Source organism: Giraffa tippelskirchi, chromosome 8 (assembly GCF_054371585.1).
Source record: "Giraffa tippelskirchi isolate mGirTip1 chromosome 8, T2T-mGirTip1v1.2.pri, whole genome shotgun sequence".
NCBI classification, from domain to species: domain Eukaryota; kingdom Metazoa; phylum Chordata; class Mammalia; order Artiodactyla; family Giraffidae; genus Giraffa; species Giraffa tippelskirchi.
The window spans coordinates 132,454,176-132,474,587 of record NC_137282.1 but is presented as its reverse complement, the minus strand read 5'-3'; the positions used below and the strand labels follow the sequence as shown (position 1 = coordinate 132,474,587).

General features: G+C 46.9%; 1 protein-coding gene across 41 annotated transcripts in view; it reads left to right on the top strand.

Moving 5' to 3' along the window:
- TRERF1 (transcriptional regulating factor 1) overlaps positions 1–20,412 on the top strand; it is a 206,270-nt gene that overhangs the window by 68,712 nt on the left and 117,146 nt on the right. For 26 of the 41 annotated variants that reach the window (XM_081518600.1, XM_081518606.1, XM_081518612.1 and 23 more), the window contains one exon: positions 18,206–18,288. The exons of 14 other annotated variants lie outside the window; for them this stretch is intronic. The gene's annotated coding sequence lies outside the window, so the exon portion shown is untranslated. Of the gene's footprint in view, positions 1–10,843; positions 10,935–18,205; positions 18,289–20,412 lie in introns of all 41 variants that reach the window. One more of the 41 variants, XM_081518611.1, reaches the window with a different exon arrangement.

Sequence of the window (20,412 nt, the reverse complement as noted above, 5' to 3'; positions counted from 1 at the left end):
ATGGGTGAGATTGTTCATATTCTCAGGGAGCTCTCGGTCTGATGAGGGAGGGACAAAGTCTGCTAATTCAGCCTGATGGAGGAGACCTGAGTCTTGCTTTCAAGACTTTGATGGTGTGAGACACAGACAGAGTCCTCAAGGAAATGGACAGAAGCGGGCAGTTCTCAACCCAAACTTTCTTTCTGGCTACATGATGGAAGTAGGGGAGATAGGAGAAGCTTTGGCCACCCAGCAAAGAAGCAGATTCAGGAGTGGCCTTTGATTTGGCTGCAGCAGCCGCTTTCACTGGCCTCTGCTGGCCGAGCCCCACCCTGAAATGCTGTGTGGGGGCTGTGCTATCTTTAGTGGTCACCCTTCGTAATCTTTAGAGGACGTTGCTGACGTGGCTGCTTCCTGGGCTGGACCTTTCTCCCTAGAGAGCCGGGGCCTTTTGCGGGGTGAGAATTTGTTTTGGGGCAGGGGAGGCCATGGGGAATGTTTGGAGACTTCTAAAACCGGGCTGCTATTTTTTGCCTTCTCCCACGTCAGAGAGTGACACTTTTAGACCCTTTGAACAATCGTCTTAGAGTCAGAAAATAAGAATATTGGAGAAAGAAATATCACTAGGCATCACCTAGTCTTATTTTCCCATTTCACAGAGGAGAATTTGGAGGCCAGGAGAAGGGAAGTGTCTTTCTCAATGCTGCTTAGCAGCTATGCTGGATTTGTGACCTGGTTCCTGCATCTTGTCCCCAACACAGGCCTGGTAACAGTAGTTTCAGGAGCTCCTAGTAAACTCTATATCAGGTCAGTGATTCCCTTGCTCACAGCCCTGTATGCTCTCATCCCACTTTGAGTTAAAAACCAAAAGCCTGGGCTTCCCTGGTGGCTTAGTGGTGAAGAATCTACCTGCTGATGCAGGAGACGAGGAGTTCAGTCCCTGATCTGGGAGTATCACACATGCCTCGGAGCAGCTAAGCCCATGTGCCACAACTACTGAGCCTGAACTACACATGCCCTAGAACCCATTCTCCAGAACAAGGGAATTCACCAAAATGAGAAACCGCAACTAGAGAGTAGCCCCCACTCACCACAACTAGATAAAAGACTGTGCAGCAATGAAGACTCAGCACAGCCAAAAATAATTAATTAATTAATTAAAAAAACAAAAAGCCAAAAGCCTTATCACGGCTTTGGGGCCGGCCTGATCTGACTTCCCACCTGCTGCCTCTCTGACCTGCCACTTTCTTCCTCATTCACACATTCCACAGTGGACTTCTGGTTGTTCCTTGAATGTACTAGGACATTCCCATCTCAGAGCCTTAGCACTTGCTGATCCTTTTGCCTGGAATATCTTCCCCCAGATATCTGTATGGCTCACTCCTTCACTTCTGTCAGAGAATCCTTACCTGGACATTCTAGATAAAATGCTCTCCCTCTCTGCCCTTCTCCATCACTTTTATTACCCTGTTTTATCTTTTCGCCAGAGCCTTTGTCACCATCTTAAAGGGTATATATTCATTTATTTATTAACTCTTTCTCATTTCCTGCCTTTAGAACATAAATACCAAAACATGATCTATTTTGTTTGCTGCTGTATCCTAGGCAACCAGAATGTGCCTGGCACATAGTAAGTGCTCAGAATCTATTTGTTCAAGGGAAGAAGAAAAGAATAAAGGTTGGGAGGGTACAACACAAATTGAAATCCTGGCACGTGATGTTAAGGATGGTTTGACTGGGTTAGTTTGTGATTTAGAAAAAGGATAAAACGTATTGGGGTGGCAGAGATCCATCACTTTCCAGTGGCCATCTGGACCTTTCTCTTTGGTATGGTGGTAGGCTGGCAGCATTTCCAGTCTGCCCCTGAGTTCCGTCTACCTTGCATGATCCTTTTACCTATAACTGCAAAGAAACTAGGTTAGACTTCACTCTTCCCAGAAAGAGAGTGTTTTATGAATGCCCTGGATATAGAGAGGCTCTGAAAACTGTGTTGGAGCGTCCTGGTCCTTCGCCAGATGACGGACTGGGGATTGCACTGGTGAAAGGAAGCGGCATCTTCTTCCCTACAGTGTATGAATCTTAAGTTTATCTGCATGACCAGACTCCTCCTAAGGGACAAAGACAGGGACTAGAAGATTTGAGTTGAGGATTCAGGAGAAGACTGGGTGTGGGGGTGCATACACTCAGCATATGAATTTTGTATGAACTCATGAAATTGGGAGGTAGGAACGGGAAGCTGCTAGCTCCTGGGTTCTTGTCCTGCCCCTTTTTGTGGGTGGCCTTGGTGGGTTACTTCCCCTCTCACAGCCTAGCTTCCTCATCTATAAAGTGAGCCTTGGGCCAACCCTCAGTGGGGGTTGGGGTTAAGGCTCCTGGGGATCCATGTGGATGTGGTCCCCAAAGTCCCTTCTAATTTAACATCCCTCACATCAGCCGCATTTAAATTCACTGCTCTCTTTGGATCAAATATCAGATGTTTGGTGAAACCATGGCTTCCTTGATATGCTGGAAATAAAGGTAACCGTTTAAAAAAAAAAAAAGATGTTTAAAAAGTTTTCTCAGTGCCGGTTACTTTAGTAAGTGTGGGATTTTTTTTTTTTTTTCCTTTCTTTCTTTCTTTTTCTTGGTCTTAACCTGTAAGCGATTACAAGATCAAACAAGTTTCACTTTGAGTCCTCTCTGCTTTACAGTCTGAACCTATATCACGTTGACTTATCACATTTACTTTCAGCTAGTCTGGCTGTTCTGGGGAGGCCTTATCAGCCACAGTGTTCAGGCCTCAGGGTAGGAAGACATGGTGGTTTCGGGCAGTTTGGAAGCTGGATTTTCAGCATTGCTATAGACCTGGCCCCTCATTGCCACTTATCTGCAAACCACCACTCCCCTCCCCAACTTGACTCAAGTGAGCTGTTTGTTATGCAGCAGTCTACTTAGGAAGAGTGTCTAAATTCCAGCCACTTCCCAAATCCCTACCTCTTGCCCAGGACCAGACATTTACTGGGCCCAGTGCAATGGAAACGAGGGGGGGCCCTTGTTTAAAAATGACTAAGGATTTCAAGACAGGGACAACAGAGTATTAAACCAAGTGGGGGGCCTTGTAAGCTTGTGAAGCTGGACTCTGCTCTCCTATCTTCCAATACCAGGACCATGGAGATTTATAAAACACATTTTAAGAGTCATTGTAAATTCCCTCAGAAGGAATTTGAGTTGTTTCTGTCATGGCCTGTGTGATTCAGGGCAGCTGTCCTGAGCCTCTGTGTGTTTGGAAAATCACTCCAGCCCAGTGGACAGGGTTTGGGTGGTGTCCATGGGTGTCGATGGGAGGTGCAGAGAAGGATGGTATACAAGCGGTTGTGTTGCCCAAGCAGCCATAAGGATATTGGGGGGTCCTTTCTTGCAGGAACATCATTTATTTGTCTTTTAGAAAATCTTTGGATGCATTATCTATACAATAGAATATTATTCAGTCATAAAAAGATGTGAAGTAATGATGCATGCTACAACATGGATGAACTTTGAAAACATTAAATGAAAGAAACCAGACACGAAAGGCCACATACTGTATAGTTCTGTTTATGTGAAATGTCCGGAATGGGCAAGTCCATAAGATAGAAATTGGTGTCCAAGGGACAAGGAAAAGGAGGAGTGACCACTGATGGATATGTTTTTTTCTTGGAGGGAAAGGTGATGAAAATATTCTGAAATGAGGTGCTCATGATGCTTATACAACTTTGTGTTTTGTGAGTATGCTAAAAACAACCAGATTAGATAGGATTTTTTTTTTTTTAAAGAAACTTTAATCTTCATTTATCTCTGTATTTTATGTCTTAGGTCAGGCTATGCACCGTGTGCAGGATCTCAATCTCTGACCAGGGAGGGAACCCATGCCCCCTGCATTGGGAGTGGAGTCTTTACCACTGGTCGGCCAGGGAAGTTCCCGAATTGGGCAGTTTAAAAGGGTCAGTTTTATAGTTTGTGAACTACATCTCAATTTTTTTAAAACTAGAAGGAAAAAAAAAAGGTCTAAGGTCTTTTGAAGGCTTAGCATTTAACTCGCTTACCCCTCTGCCCTTGGTGGATGTGGCTGGTTCCTTGCAGGAGTGGCTGTTCTTCCTTCCCTGAATCCCTTCCCTCTTCTTCCTGCCTCACCCTCGGTCACAGATTCTCTCTCAAGCAGCCCTCCCGCAAAGCCTGTTTTCCAGGAAAGATCTATTGGAAGTCTTCATGCTCAGCGGATCTGCGGCTGCTAAGACGCAGCCTCTCCTGAGGCATTTGCATATTAGCTTCTAAAGGGAGAAAGCTTTTAGGTGAGAAGAAGGAACGTTTAATTTTAGAATTCCAAGTAAGAGCAGGCAAGCGTGTGTGGAAGGTTATTATTTTTCATGGGGTGGAGTGCTCTCAGCGCCTCTGAAGCTCCGGGGCGGCAGGTCCCCTTTCCGCCCATGGATCTGGCCGACCCTGAGGCAGGGCCAGGCTGGTGATGAGTAGCAGGCCAAGAAGCACTCTTTCAGGAGGAGCATCTTTGCCCCAGACCCACCCAGGCTTCTTCTGACATTTTCCAAAGAGGTTGGCATTTTGATTTTGGGGGGCTGTTGGGAAGAAATACCCTTCTGGTCAGGTTCATTTTTGCTCTGTGGCTGCACTTGGTTCTTGAATCAGGTGGGCCCCATTTGGGAGAGAGCCCTTCCCTGCCTCTTCTCTGCTCTTGTTCCTGTCAGTTCAATGCTGCTTGTCCTTCCCCAGTGCTCCTTCACCAGCACCACCCCCCGACTTCCCTCTTCACATCTCCTGCCACCTTCCCTGCTGTCACAGCCCCATCCTCCAAGATCTGATGTGGCCCAAGCCTGGTCTCTCTGAGATTCCCCTTTAGTCACCGTTAAGCCCTCTTCCTTCATATTTTCTGCAGCTCTTGGATCCCAAGACCTTTATCTTAATCATGTTTGGATCTTCAGTGCCTGGCATGGTATTTGTACACAGTAAACCCTTAATAAATACTTTTGGATTACACTGAATCAAGACGGTGTTTGACCCTATGAGAAAAATGAACTCAGCGAGGGAGATGCTGGGGACATTATAAGCCTCAGGAATGACTTGATAAGAAACAAGGAAATAGCTTGTGTGGTATGAAGGGTGGGAGACTGGGGGCACCTCAGAGCTTCATGTCATGAGCTCAGGGCATCTCTGGAGCTTCCCTGTGGAGGAGCTGCTTCTGTGGAGTATCCTTTCCTGAAAGATGTCTTGGATTTCAGGCTTCATCCTTAGCCTGAAGGACCTGCGTGAACAAATATTTATTGTGTGTACTGCCAGGCACTGATCTAGATTCTGCCACTTGGTTGGAACTCTGTTGGGTGGTGGAGGACCACATCGCCTCTGAATATACCCTGCCTGGCCTGGAAGAGTTGCTTTTCCTTGAGCCTCTTGAGTTTTCTCCAGATTCCTAGGCATGTTAAAGTCTTGAGTGATGGCTCATGGGAAAAGTGCTTTGGTGCTTCTGTCTTAAACACTGCTGTTCACACCCTGCCTCCAAGGGGAGGGATGGAGTGAGAGTAAGACAAGGCTGCATGTTCCGCCCCATGTACCTGGCAGATGGACGCGGCCCTGGCTCTGTCCGTCAGAGTCCGAGGATGAGACGACCGGCAGAGGGTTTACTGGGGAGACTTTAGTGAAGGGGAGTATTTAGAGAAGGATGGTCAGGGTTAGGGAAGCCAAAGGGTAGGCAGGCACCCTTTGGGTTGGCAGCAGTGGGAAGCTGCCATCTCCCCCTTGGCCAAGAGGACAGAGCTCCGGAGTTGGGGAGATGAGGCCCCTGACAATAGCTGTGCCCCTGACAGTAGCTGTGATGCTGAAGGGATACAACCACTGCTAAATTGTGGCTAAACAGAAGGAAAGTGTAAGTGTTAGTCGCTCAGTGGTGTGTGACTCTGTGTGACCCTATGGACTGTAGCCAGGCTTCTCTGTCCATGGGATTCTGCAGGCAAGAATACTGGAGTAGGTTGCCATTTCCTTCTCCAGGGGATCCTCCCGACTCAAGGATCAAACCCAGGTCTCCTGCATTGCAGGCAGATTCTTTATCATCTGAGCCACCAGGGAAACAGAAGAGGGGAATAAATGCTTTTCCTTTGCCCAATTCAGCTGGAAGCTTAGGGAGCCCAGTTGCTGCAGTAAGTGGTCCAGTAAGGCAGAGAACCATGTGTGCTTGTGTGTGTGTGTGTGTGTGTGTGTGTGTGTGGTTGAGAATACCCACCACCCGCTGGCTGCTGGGGCATTCCATTGCCCAGCTGGCTCTTATACATTTCTTAGGTTATTCAGGATGTGACCGGTCAGCCAGTGTTTCCTTCCTCACAGCATCATGGCTTATAAAGAAGAAAGTACCCTGTCAACATCAGCAGGATGGGCACTGGGTGTTTGACTGTAGCAGGAATAACATGACATTCAGTGGCAGCAGGCACTCAGCATCCTAAGCATTTTCCAGGCATCCTCTTGTTCAGTCTTCGCAATAACTCCGGCAGGCAGGTACCGTTCTTATCCTCATCTTTACAGTGGGACTGAGGGAGTTAGTGAGTTGCCCCATTGCAACAGCTAACAAGAGGCAAAGTTGAGTTCAGAGCGATTTTGTCTGACTCCTGCATGCATACGTGTACCTGCCACTGCCTCTCCAGGTCCCTTTTCCCCGCAGTGGGGCCCTACCCACCCTGTGATCAGTGCCGCGCTTGTGCTGGGATGGTCTTCCCACTTCCTCTCCACTTGACCCAATTGAACCCACTTTTGGGACCCAACTCAGATCTCACTTCCTCTGTGAGCCCTTCTCCAGCTATTCCAGCCCCCATGCCTCCCCCGCGCAGGCAGCGGCAGGGGACTGCCCACTATCCCCTCAGGGTGTGTTTTCCGGCCATTTTGAGTGTGTCCATCTCTTCAATCTCCAAGAAGGCTCCAGCTTTCTTCAGTACAGATCTTAGGTCCTGAGTGTTCTTGGAACCCTTCCCTTGCTCCAAAGTTTTAATTGAAGAGGCTAGAGTAATTATTCCAGGGTTCAGGGGACCAACAGTGATGGTTCCCACGGACCAACGGCATAGGGGAGATGCCATTACCCCTGCAAAGCCTGAGGGAACTTCTTCAGAGGGAACTGCCCCAGAGCCCAGGGAGGGCCGGAGCCCTGGGAGAGGGGCCGCATGGCAGGCAGTGGTGGATCGGAGGATTGGTTTTCTCCTTGGTTAGTAAATGCCTACTGAGAGCCAGCAGGGAGGGTTCTTTAAAAGGAAAGAAAATAAGCTAGAGATGAGGTCACAGGAGCTTAGTCTCACTGAGTGTTTTCAGGAGAGATGACAGACACGAAGTCTGCAACAGCACTGTGCCTTCACAGAGCTGTATCTCCCCCGGTGTATCAGCCCGGTGGCCACACCCAATGGAGGTGGACATGTGAGGAGCTGGAATTGTCGCAGGTCTCCTTACAGGACAGGAGGTGGTGAGGGAAGTCCCATGGCCTCCAGGAGGATTTCCCCAAAGGCCTCACACAGGCCACAGAGGCAGCGGGGTGGAGCATAGCCAGTCTGTGTCTCGGCAGTTTTAAAGCCTCACGGTTCTTTTGAAATGTCTCTGAGGGTTCTTAGAACTTTGTATAATTGCAGACATCCTTCACCTTTGGGGCTGACACCGAGGAGAGGCCTAAGCACCATGTCCCCCCTCTCCCCGCCCCTCCCCAAGCATCACCCGAGGCTAGCTGGTGTCGCACAGGAAGAACCTCAGCCACTCTCACTGTGGTGTTGCTTAATCTCATTTCTTTTTTCTCTATTCCTATTTTTCCACCCACTCCTGTTAGCCTCAACCCAACTAGACGCTGGAAGGGCAGAGTGAATTACGGGAAAGTGGTTAGAAGGAGGAGTAGCAGATGGAAGGCTGAGAGCCCTTCTCTTGGGCCTCTCTGTGGTGGCCCTTGTATATTTTGCTAAATGTCTGGATTTTTCTTTCTGCTGAGCCTTGGATGGGCCGGGAGGTGCTTCAGACATTTTAAATGCCTCTTCTTCCCCAGAACTCATCACACAGCCTCTGAGCTCCAAGCCCTCGAGCTCATGGTTCTTGCTACCTGGAAGACACGCTCACCCTCTGCATTGCCTTGTTAGACACTAGGGAGCAGTGGGCTCAGTGGAGAATTCCACAGCTTACCCTCCATCATGAGAGTTTCTGGGCTCCCAATCTTCAAGTTGTGGGTTTGAATGTTACTTGGAGTAGGTGTGGCTGCTTGCCTTGGCAGAGACTCAGGAAGGAAACAAGTAGGGGTGGGTGACACAGCCTGGGTGAAAACTTAAATGCAGGAACCAGTGGAGACACTCAGGAGAGAGCAACTGGGAGAGAGCAACTGTTCCGTGTGGCTGAAACTTGGGAAGAAGGGGGAGATGAAGCTGAAAAGGCCAGCTGGGCCCCAGAAGGGACTTGACCGCTGCGCTTGGGCCTCGTTTCTACATCAGTTCTTGGGAAGCGCCAGGGCTTGGGTGTGGCTGGGGTCAGTTGTAGTGGCAGATTTGACCTCTGAGCAGGCTGCAGAAGCTAAGACCTGACTGGGGAGAAATTTCGCATTTTTCAAAAAAGGAGACATTTCTGCATATCAGACTGGATCACACTCTGGTGCTGTGGCGTCTTGATACTGTGTAGGTTTCAGAGATCAGATAATGCTTTGGTTCAGTTTTTAAACTTTCATTATTCTTTATTACATAAATAAAACATAATAAAGATAAGCAAAGAGGAAAAGGAAGTGAAATTAACGTCACCCATCATCCCGCCACCTAGATATGGAAACCATAAAATAACTTTGAGAGAATGAACATGGTACTCAGCGAAATCCGGTGGCCAAAATACTTTGGCGACCTTATGCGAAGAGCCAACTCATTAGAAAAAACCCCCATGCTGGGAAAAATCAGGAGGAGAAGGGGACGACAGAGGATGACATGGTTGGATGGCATTACTGCCTTGATGGACATGAGTTTGAGCAAGTCTGGGATATGGTGAAGGACAGGGAAGCCTGGGGTGCTGCAGTCCATGGGGTCGCAAAGAGTCGGACATGACTGAGTGACTGAACTGAGCTAAAATATCATTTATATTGAACACTTGGGTATGGAGACTTCCCTGACACTTGTGTATTTACAAGGTGGAAGCAAACTGTAGGTGTATTTTGTAACTTGCTTTGTTTTATTCTGTGTGTGTATGTATGTGTGATTTTTATCCCACTTAAAAACTACACGCTTGCCTCAAACTCAAACTGAAGGGTACAAAGAGAAGCCTCTTGCCCACCTTCCCACTTCAGCCCCCAATTCTACTCCTCAGAGGTCGCCTCTTTAAAAGTTTCCAGTGCATCTTGGAAGGCATTGTGCTCAGTGAAAGAAGTCAGATAAAGACATGAAACTGTATGATATCACTTATATGTGAAATCCAAAAAATAAGCTAGTGAATATAATAAAAAAGAAGCAGACACAAACAAGTGGTTGCCAGTGAGGAGCAGAAGGTGGGAGGGGCAAACTAGGGATAGGGGAGTAAGAGGTATAAACTATTAGCTGTGAAATAAGCTACAAGGATATGTTGTACAACACAGGGAATATGGGCAATGTTTTATTATAACTGTACATGCAATATAACCTTTAAAAATTATGAATCACTATATTGCACACTTGTAACTTATTAAATATTGTACAGCAACTAGACTTCAATTTTAAAAAAATTTCCAGTATGTCCTCGATGAGGGAGAGATTTGAAAGGGATAATGTGTATGGAAGAATGAATTGTAAATATTGAATTCTGTGACTCATATATATATTAGCTATCATGCATTGGTCAGGAGAAAGGCCAAGGGTGGGTTTGGAGGGACTGGGAAGTAGATTGTGGTCAAGGAAGGGGCTTTCAGAAATCAGTATTGTGGAGGTCAGGAAAGCGGAAGATGGAGAATTTTTGAGGCCTGGGTTGTATCTGGATTTGTCTTGTGGATGCTGGTGAGGGGCAGGGTGAGTAGAGGTGAGTAAGACTGTGGACAGGGCCAGCTATGGTCCAATCTTAACCTCCTGGGCATGGAGAGATGGTTTGGGGTGGAGAGATGGCAGGCATGCAAATAAGCATGAGACATGTCAGGAAGCAGTGACAGTCACTGATAGATATTTATAAAAATACCCTTGTTTGACAAAATGAAAAGTTGGCACGTCTGTGTTAGTACCCCCAAATTAAAAAAAAAAAAAGGTTTTAACAATTGGATGAATACTGAAAATCTGAGAGAGACAGCAGAACTGGATGAGTGTTTGTAAATGTCATATTTGGTTCAGGTTTTGTATCTGGCTATGCAACCTGGGGCTGCACCTTAATTTTTTTAGATCTCTGTTTCCTTATCTGGCGTAGATTAGGAGTCCTCAACCCTGGCTGCACATTAAAATCACCAGGATACTTAAAAGAAGAGAAAATACCAATGTCAGAGCCCCTGTACAGTCCAGGTGTATCCAAATCTCTGGGAGTAGGGCCTGGGAATTTTTTGTTAAATTTTCTTCCAGTTTGGGAATTTTTTAATGCAGCCACCATTGAGAATCTCAGGATTAGAATCATCCTAATTGCACATTTTTGTCCTAAAATGTTATGATTCTGTGTATTATATCCTACAATGTTGTTTCTTTCAGATACTGTGCACAAAATGTTATAAACTTCTTACATACGAAGAAATCTTACTTTTTATTAAAAGAAAAAAAACCTCCCCATAATTCTCATCAGGCCAATGGTATAATGTCAATGTCCTTTGTCCAGTAAGTCAGAATCATAAACGTAGTAAAACATCAAATAATTGTTGACCCAGGAGTTGAAAGCATGGACTTTCACTTCTCATTCCCACATTTTTAAAAAGGTGCTGACACCTCCATTTGTAAAGAAGACCCTGAAGAGTTCAGAGAGAAGACATTACTGGAAATGTGTTTTGCTCAAGAATTGTGTATACCGTAAGTTCCAGAGGAGGAGGTTCAGTCTCGGGTGACTTTATCGGATCTAAGTTCTACATGGAGTAGGAGGTGTTTAAAGAGGAGGTCCAGTCTGGGGTGTCTTTATCGGATCTAAGTTTTACATGAAGTAGGAGGTGTTTAAAGAGAGTCGGTGCTGTTTTATCTTCACCATTGAAGTTTTTGGTTTCGTCTCTTCCTAAATGAGTCATTTTTTAAAAAGGAACCTAACTTGGGGGGGTGGGGAAACCACTGCTGGGAGGTGCCACGGAGGGGGCGGGCACTGAGGCTGATAATCAGGCAACTGAGTTCACAATTGGGTGGTTGATCCAGGAGGGGCGGAGCCAGGGACTTGTCTGCAGAGGATGCAGTAGGACCAGTAGGACCAGTAGGACAGTTTGGTGGTAGTGATGGGGGGAGCGGGGAGCGGGGTGGGGAAGTTGGGATGAAATGGTAATGATGTTGTTTATTAATTTACTAAGTGTTTTCTGGAAGACACCCAACAGACATAGGGCCTGGTATCAAGGCTCAATCCACATGTGCTAGGAAATTAAGAACAAAGGAGAAGGAGCTTTCTAGTTTTTCACTTCATCTGGGGACACAAATCATGGAGGTCAGGCATGTCTGTATTTCCTGCCTTTACAAATAAGCGACCTGAAGTTACAGCGTCCCATTCCAGCGTAAACAGTACAAGTGAAAATGTTAGTCCCAGGCAGGATTTCAGAGGAGGAAACATGGCAGCCTGGAGACCCCATGGTGGAGGGCCAGGGGGCTGAGGAAACATACAGTGGGGTCACCCAGGTGTTGGTGGAGAGCCCTGTGGGACCTCCCCACATCACTTCCTCTTTCTGTGCTAATTTCTGCCACCTGAAAAATGATCTCACACACCTGAGTCCCCCAGATCCCTGAGAGCTGATCAAAGTGTCCACTGCTCCTGATGCCTGGGGAGGTAGGAGAGGGACAGAGAGGGGGGAGGTGTCAACAGACTCCACATGGAAACCAGAAAACCAGGGCAGCTGCATGGGGTTGGTCCCTGTGCTTCGTATGAGAGAAGAGCAACAGGGCAGGTGCTCTGGGCATCGGGAGGAGTTGCGTGTCTGTGGAATGTTGGCCGGGCACACTCCTTTAATTCCATACCTACCCCTGCCCCCTAGAAGTGCTCATTTTCATTTTTTCTGAGTGCTGTCAACCTCCTGCAGTTGAGCTAGCGTGTTTTCTAAGCCTGTCACAAACTTCCTGTTTAGGTCTGATCTGGGGCTTTATGTGTTTCGAAACCCTGGCACTGACAGAAGTCCAGCGCTTGTCTCTTCATGGTCATGAGGAGCCCCTTTTGTCTTCCTGCCTTTTGCTGATTTTGGCCATCCTTCTTTGCACACCTTCCCCCTGGGAGATGCTCTCTAGCTTCTGCATTTGCTCCTCTTAGGGAGGGTTGAGAGCTGTGAGATCTGAAGGTTGGAAGAAGGGAGGGCAGCACACTTATTGGGCCCCTTATATAATGCCAGGCACTGTGCTAGATGTTTTCCTACAGTTCTTGTTTTATTTAGGCTTCACATTAGCTCATGCAGAACGAGACTCAGAGAGGGGAAGTGGCCAGCGTAAGTTGGACAGCCACTATGTGACAGGGTCAGGATTTGATCCCAGGCCTGACTCCAGAGCTCCTGGTATTTCCACTGTGTCTCGAGGACCACACTGTGCCTTTGGTTCCACGGGTTTGGGGAGATCTTGATTTCTTAGTGGGCATCTTGGTGGACAGGATTGCCTTCCCCTCCATAGGTTCCTCCTGGACCCTTGTTTGTTTGTTTTTCGTTTGGAGTATAATTGCTTTGAGGGCTTCCCTGGTAACTCAACTGGTAAAGAATCCGCCTGCAATGCAGGAGACCCTGGTTCAATCCCTGGGTTGGGAAGATCCCCTGGAGGAGGGCATGGCAACCCACTCCAGTATGCTTGCCTGGAGAATCCCCATGGACAGAGGAGCCTGGCGGGCTACAGTCCATGGGGTCGCAGAGTCGGGCACGACTGAGCAACTAAGCATAAGCACATAATTGCTTTACAGTGTGGTGTTGGTTTCTGCCGTACAACAGCGTGAATCAGCCATAAGTATACATATGTTCCCTCCTCCTTGAACCTCCCTCCCACCCTGCAGCCCGTCCCACTCCTCTCGGTTGTCACAGAACACCAAGGTGAGCTTCCAGTGTTATAGGGCAACTTCCCACTAGCTCTCTGTTTTACACGTGGTAATGTATATGTATCAGTGCCACTCTCGGAATTTGTCGCACCCTGCTGTGTCCCCAAGCCTCCCAGAGCCTTGTTATTCAGGTGCTGTCCATTCTGTCTGCATAGTGTGTGATTTGATGGCCCATGGGTGCCTTGTTGACTTTCACTTTTCCCAATCATCCTCCTGCTTTGGCCCCGGAATTCTTAGAATTAAAAAAAAAAATTTATTGGAGTCTAGTTGCTTTACAACAGTTTCTGCTATGCAGCAAGGTGATTCAGCTATATGTATAATATATCCCCTCTCTTTTGGATTTCCTTCCCATTTAGGTCACCACAGAGCATTGAGTAGAGTTCCCTGTGCTATACAGTAGGTTCTTGTTCTCTATTTTATGCATAGTAATGTATATATGCCGATCCCTATCTTCCAATTCATCTCACCCACACCCCTTTCTCCCCTTGGGGTCCATACATTTGTTTTCTACATCTGTGTCTCTATTTTGGCTTTACAAATAGGTTCATCTGTACCATTTTTCTAGAGGGAATCTTAAATTTTTTTTTTTTTGCGTGGTCCCCAGCTGATAGTTCAAATGGGTTAGGGCGAACTCCCTGTTTCCCAGAAGTGGAGGATCCTCTTCCCTAGGTCTACCATCCTGCTGGTCACTGTGAACTCCATTTAGCCAGATTTGGATTGCTCACATTTCAAGCTTTTCCCATGAAGAGGGAGGAAGATAGGATATCTGTGTGAGTGCAAGCAGAGAGCTAAGCAGGGGTTCCAAGACCTTGAATATGCAGGAGGTGGGGCAGAGAGCTCCATCAAGCCATCCTCATTATTATCATGGTGGCTGTTACAGGGTGTCAGACTCTGGGGGCTCCTACAAAGGAAGAATAGTTATCCTTCCAAAACTTCAAGAAGGCCCTGTGTCCCTTCCCTTACCTGTCCCAGTTCTCTTATATTTTCTTATACTTCTAGAAGTATATCATCTGCACTCCATCAGAATTGTTCTGTAGATCAAGTAACATCTACCCTTGTAGACCCTGTGTTGAGCAGTGGGCAATTCCCAGCATTCAACACATATATTAATTACCCTCAAGGGCTGTGCCGTCTACTCGGAAACTCAGCTAAATGCAGTGAACTCACAAGAACACTGCAAGCCCCTTAGCAAGCTGGGGCTCAAATAGGGTGCTCAGAGGGGTAGAGCTATGGGGATGAGGGAGGGGATGAATGTCCCAGCACTGGGACCTTGAGGGGCGCATGGGGTGGAGCAGAGCATGCATGGAAACACGATTGAAGAAGGATCCTTCCAGTTACAAAGGGCAGCAATGGGTAAAAACAGTGCTGTGAGCTATTATAAATAGTCTCCACATATTCAACAAGGAGAGAAAACAAGATCAGAGAGGAGAAGAGAAATAGAAGATGTAAACAGGATTCTAGTGGAACTTTAGAGCTGAAAGATACAGCATTGGAAACAAAAAACATACTGGATGAGATTAAAGTAGATTAGACACCAACTTGAAGTCATGGCAATAGAAACTATCCAAAAAGAAGCACAGAGATATTTAAAACAAAAGCATAGCGTCAACTCGTGGGACAACATTAAGTGGTCTAACATATCTGTAAGTGAAGTCTCAGTGGGAGAGGGAAAAATACTTGAACAAGTGATGGAGAAATTTTTTCTTTCTTTTTTTTTTTTTTTTTATAAATTTATTTATTTTAGTTGGGGGCTAATTACTTTACAATATTGTAATAGTTTTTGCCATACATTGACATGAATCAGCCATGGGAGAAATTTTTTCATAACTCCGTGAAGACTATAACTCAATGACTGGAAAACTGTGACCTGCGAGCCAACTATAGCCTGCTGCCTATTTTTGTAAATAAAGTTTTATTGGAACAGAAAAACCAAACAAGACAATGGTGTGGGAAGGTTCATCTGGATGTGTCCCCTGAACCAGGGGGTATGCTGGGAGGTCAGGTAGAAGACGTTTATTGTATTAAATTTTAGGAATGAAATGTTGACCCTTGGACCAGGGTGGTGGCATGAATATAGACAAGAAGAAAGAGAGATGGCAGATTTCAGACCCCAACTGGGATTTGACTTGCTACCTATGAGACCTTGAGCAGGTGACTTCATTTCTTGAAGCTCAGTTTCATCAAGTGTGAGCGGACGCTCAGAACACTGCATGGGACTAGTGTGTGAGGGTTTTAACTTGGGTTGCACCCAGCACACAAGTGTAAGAGGCAGGACTTGTGACTGACGGGGAGGAATCAGGGGAGCGGAGAATGAGGACTAAAAGGGTTGAATGTGGGGGCCTGGGAGAGTGATGCAGCCCAGATAGAAAGGGGTGCCGCTGTTTGGGGTCCCAGCATTCTTCAGTTGGAAGAAGGCCCTTCTCCTAAACCCAGGCTGCCACGGGCCTGTCCCCAAAACCCACAGCCACATGGACTGTGCGTGTCTCAGCCCACGGCCTCTCATTTCAGCTGCAACCTCAGTGATGCTGGCCTGTGACCTGCTCTCTCTCCCATCAGGGTTGGCACTGGGTGATGTGAGGGAGACCTGTGGGGGCACAGGATTTGAGGAGGTGCTGGGTTTCAGGGCTGACCCTGAGAGACGTTCCCCACCCTGCCCACTCCCTCCAGTCCCCCTCCTGTCTGTCCTTGGTCACTCAGGAGACAACTTGCCTTCAGTGATTTCAACCCCTCGCTCAGCAGCAAGCGCACCCAGGTTCTCACCTTCCCCGTCATGCCGTCATTTATGATCTCCATCTGGGCTTATTCCAGCTTCGTTTCATTCTACTCAGAGGAGGACACGCTCCTCTTCCTCCTGGCCAGAGAGAACCTTCTTCCTGCACCCGGGGACTCACTCCTGCAGTTCCTGGGACCTCACCCCCTCCAGTCATGCTGCTGGAGTCTTTCCTCAAACCGTCACCCCCTCTTTGTCTCCTTTCCTCTCTCCTTCCTTCCTGTTCTTTCCCAGATGGAAAGAACCTACCCTTGGGTTTTGGCCCTTTACTGAGGCAGCCCGCTCAGGCTGGCTTCTGCCCTTGGGAGGTGTGAGGGGTGCAAGGGAGGATGCGATGGGTTTGCTGCACGGGGCTCCTGCTTCTACATGAACTGCTCTCCCCACGTCACCTGTGGTCTCCATGTTACCACACCCAACAGACACTTTGGTCCTTATCTTTCTGGAGCCTTTGCTACTTCTGACACTGTGGACAACTTCCTCCTTCTTGCAACTCTCTTTTCTCTTGGCTTCTTTCATTCTGCAAATACATCTCTCAGCCACTATATCTTGAGCATCTCCTATGTGCTGGGCTCTGGGCCATACCATAATACCATGTCCCTGCTTTCAGGGAGTTTCTAATCTAGTGTGAAGGGAGATGAATAAAAATATAAACAAAAGTCAGGTGGTGATGAGCGTAACAAGGAAGAATACAACAGGGAAGGGAGATGGGTGCTGGGGTTGTTAGGAGGGTCTTACTGAGAAGGTGACATTATCACGGAAACCTGAAGGAAGTGAAGGATGCCTGGAGGAAGAGTGTTCAGGCAGGCGACAGGCACATGCAAAGGCCCTGGGGTGGGAGCCTGCTTGGGATGTTGGAGGAAGCCATTGTATTTGGAGGAAACTGAAGAAGGGCAGCGTAGAAGAGAAGGGTTCAGGCAAGAGGCTGGGCCAGGTCATGTATCTTGTGGGACATTTCAAGGACTTTGCCTTTTATTTTGAGAGAGATGAGACACTCCAGGAATGTTTTGGGCTTCCCAGCTGGTGCTAGTGGTAAAGAACCTGCTTGCAAATGCAAGAGCCATAAGAGACGTGGGTTCGATCCCTGGGTCAGGAAGATCCTCTGGAGGGAGGACATGACAACCCACTCCAGTATTCTTCCCTAGAGAATCGCAAGGACAGAGGAGGCTGGCAGGCTACAGTCCACAGGGTCACAAAGAGTCAGACATGACTGAAGCGACTCAGCATGCACACGGGAATGTTTTGAGCAGAAGAGTCATTTTTAAATGATCACTTAGGAGTCTGTGGTGAGCCTAGTGTATTAGTCTGCTAGTATTCCAATAAGAGTACCACAAACTGGATGACTTAAACAGCAGAAATTTATAGTTTCATTGTTCTGAAGCCAGAAGTCCGAGAATAAGATGTCTGCAGGGCAATGCTGCCTCGAAGGCTCTAGGGAAGGATGCATTCCAGGCCTCTCTCCTAGCTTCTGGTAATTTCCTGGCTTGTGGCAGTGTGACTCCAGTCTTCACATGGTGCTGTCACTGTGTAGGTGTCTGTGTCCGAGTTTCCCCTTTTTGTAAGGACACCAGTCATGTTGGATTAGGGACCTACCCTGCTCAGTGTTGAAGAAGGAAATGGCAATCCACTCCAGTGTGCTTGCCTGGAGAATCTCATGGACAGAGAAGCCTGGTGGGCTGCAGTCCATGGGGTCGCAAAGAGTCGGGCACGACTGAGCTACTAACACACTTACTGCTCAGTGTATGATGTATGACCTCAGCTTAACAGCTTATGACATTGGCTTCGACCCTATTCCAGATAAGGTCATGTCCTGAGGTACTGGACTTACGACTTTCATGTAGGAATTGTGGGGGGACACAATTCAACCTGTAACACAATTCAACCCACAATATATGGATTATAGACAGGCAAAGGTGGAAGTATGGGGACCAGCTAGGAGGTTAGAGCAATACACTAATAAGAGAAGCTTTTTGGACCAAAGTGGTAGCAGTGGAGGTGGTGAGAGTCTGCATATATTTTGCAGATAAAGCTGACATCATTTGCTGATGGGCTGGACATAGGGTGTAAGGAAAAGAGGGGAGGCACAATGACTCTTGGGTTTGGGACCTGAGTGACTAAAAGTCTAGAATTGAGTGTCTTTCTTTCTTAAATCCTCTCTACCCGTAGGAACCCTGCAAGGGCCTCTTAACAGGCAGGTCCATCCACTGCTGAGTTCTTCAGGGCTCCATTCTTAGCTGCTTCTTCAGTCCCTCCTGGTTGATATGATCTGTCCCCATGGTGAAGCCAGATATCCTGAATGTGCTTTCTGGGTCACTCCTACAGGCCCTGGCTCTGGAGGATGCTGAAAGAGGAAGACACAGAAGCAGGACGATCCTGAGAGATTAAGCCTCTTAATCGTGAAACAGGTAGCTTCTCTGACATTCTGGGTGTTTGAATGCTTGTTTCTTTGATCCTTGTGGTGTGGAAAATGCCCCATGGAGGGGAGGTCAGCTGCACTGGGCCTGGACACCCATGTGTTTGTGTGCATTCCAGGCAGATTCTTTACCTTCTGCGCCACTGGGGAAGCCTCCTCAGGGGTGGATATCCAGGCGCAAATGGAAAATACCTGATTGACCAAGAGATGCACTCTTAATTTGGAATATATTAAAAGGGATGTTTCTACTTTAGAACCCAAATAGGGCTTTTTGTTGATTTGAGTGAGTGAAACTTTGCATTATTGGGTCAGCCACATGGAACCGATCGTTGGCTGTGAGGGCTGGAAGGAGCCCAGAAACCCTCGAGTCAAACTTTACCCTTTTTAGAGTTGAAAAGACACAGGGAGATCAAGTGACTTGCTCATGGCCACTCATTAGTTCATGAAAGTGTTTCTTGAAAGTCCGTTATATTTCTCAAGAAAAACAACACAAAACCACTGGAAACAGGGCAAAGCAAAATCTGAGCAAGTGCGAGGAAAAAGCTGTGGATGAGTGCTTATTTCCCATTTCTCAGTTTGGATTCTTTGGGGTTGTGAATGTCAAAAAAGGAACTCAAAGGAGCTCCCACAGCACAGGGAATTAATTAAGTGACTTGTACCAGCAAAATGCAGAGATGGGATGGACTACAGGGTACATGTGTGATAGCAGTTCAACTTGGCATCAGCAATCCAGTTTCTTCCCTTCTCTCTTCTGCTCTTCCATGGCGTCAGTCCGTCCTAGGGCTTGCTTTTCTCTTGGAGGCAAAATGGCCACAGAAGTTTCAGAGCTTATTGTTGCATACCCCTCCAGCCAGAAGGAAAGATGCATCCCTTCCAGTAACTCTTTGAGACTGAGAAAATATCTTTTCCAGAAGTCCCGCCCCAGAAAGCCAACCCTGGCATTTCATTGGCCTGAACTGAGTCATGTGTTCATTCCTTAGCCAATCACAGTGGCTAAGTGAACACCCCCTGTTGATTGACAGGGATGGGAGATATTTCCTAATTGGCCTAGCCCTACGCTGGGTGATATGTCCGTTTTCCTCAAAGCACCTGAGTTGGGGAAAGCACAGGTCTGAATACTGTTGGGGGAGGAGGGAAATGGACATGGGGAGAGTGACAAATGATATCTATTATATTGTATAATCTATAGACTAATTAGCTACTAATTGTTGGGGTAACAGTGAGAGGAAACCCACTCTTAGGTAGTGGAAGTCTGAATTTTAAAGTGTTTAACATAGCATAGTTTCAGACAGAACCTTCCCAAACAGTTCCTGTTGGAAGTCTTGGAATTAGCATCTGCTTTTCAGTATGTCTTAGAACATAGGCGCTTCTAGGAGGTTAACTATGCCCTGTACAATGCTGCTTTATTTCTAATATGCTTATTCAACCTTTTTATAGCCAGAATAAACACTCTACTCAAATTCTAAGTTAGTGGAGATTAAATTACAATAATGAAGTTGCTCTTCTATAACCTCATCTATAAGATGGGAATAAGAAAAGCACCTTCTTTATAGGTTTGTTATTAGGATTAACTGAGGTAATCCAAGCAAAGTGCCCAGTGGCCCAGTGGCTAGCCCAATAAATGTTATCTCTATTAGCTTCATATAACTCAAAATATTGTCATATTTATATGTTTATGTGCATGTTTAATCTAGGAAATTAACTCTTTACAGCAAATATATGTCACTGATTAGCTCAGTTAGAGACAAGGTAAGTGAGGTATTAAAATATTTGGTGTTTATGGATTTTTTTACTTTTTTTTTTAGAATTAATTTTGGGGGGAAAATTAAAGAAAAATTTAAGTAGCACACAGTTAAATTAAAGGTAGCTCAGTTGGTAAAGAATCCACCTGCAACGCAGGAGACTCCAGTTCGATTCCTGAGTCGGGATGATCCGCCGGAGAAGGGATAGGCTACCCACTCCAGTATTCTTGGGCTTCCCTGGTGGCTCAGCTGGTAAAGAATCCGTCTCCAATGTGGGAGCCCTGGTTTCGATCCCTGGGTTGGGAAGATCCCCTGGAGAAGGGAAAGGCTACCCACTCCAATATTCTAGCCTGGAGGATTCCATGGACTGTATA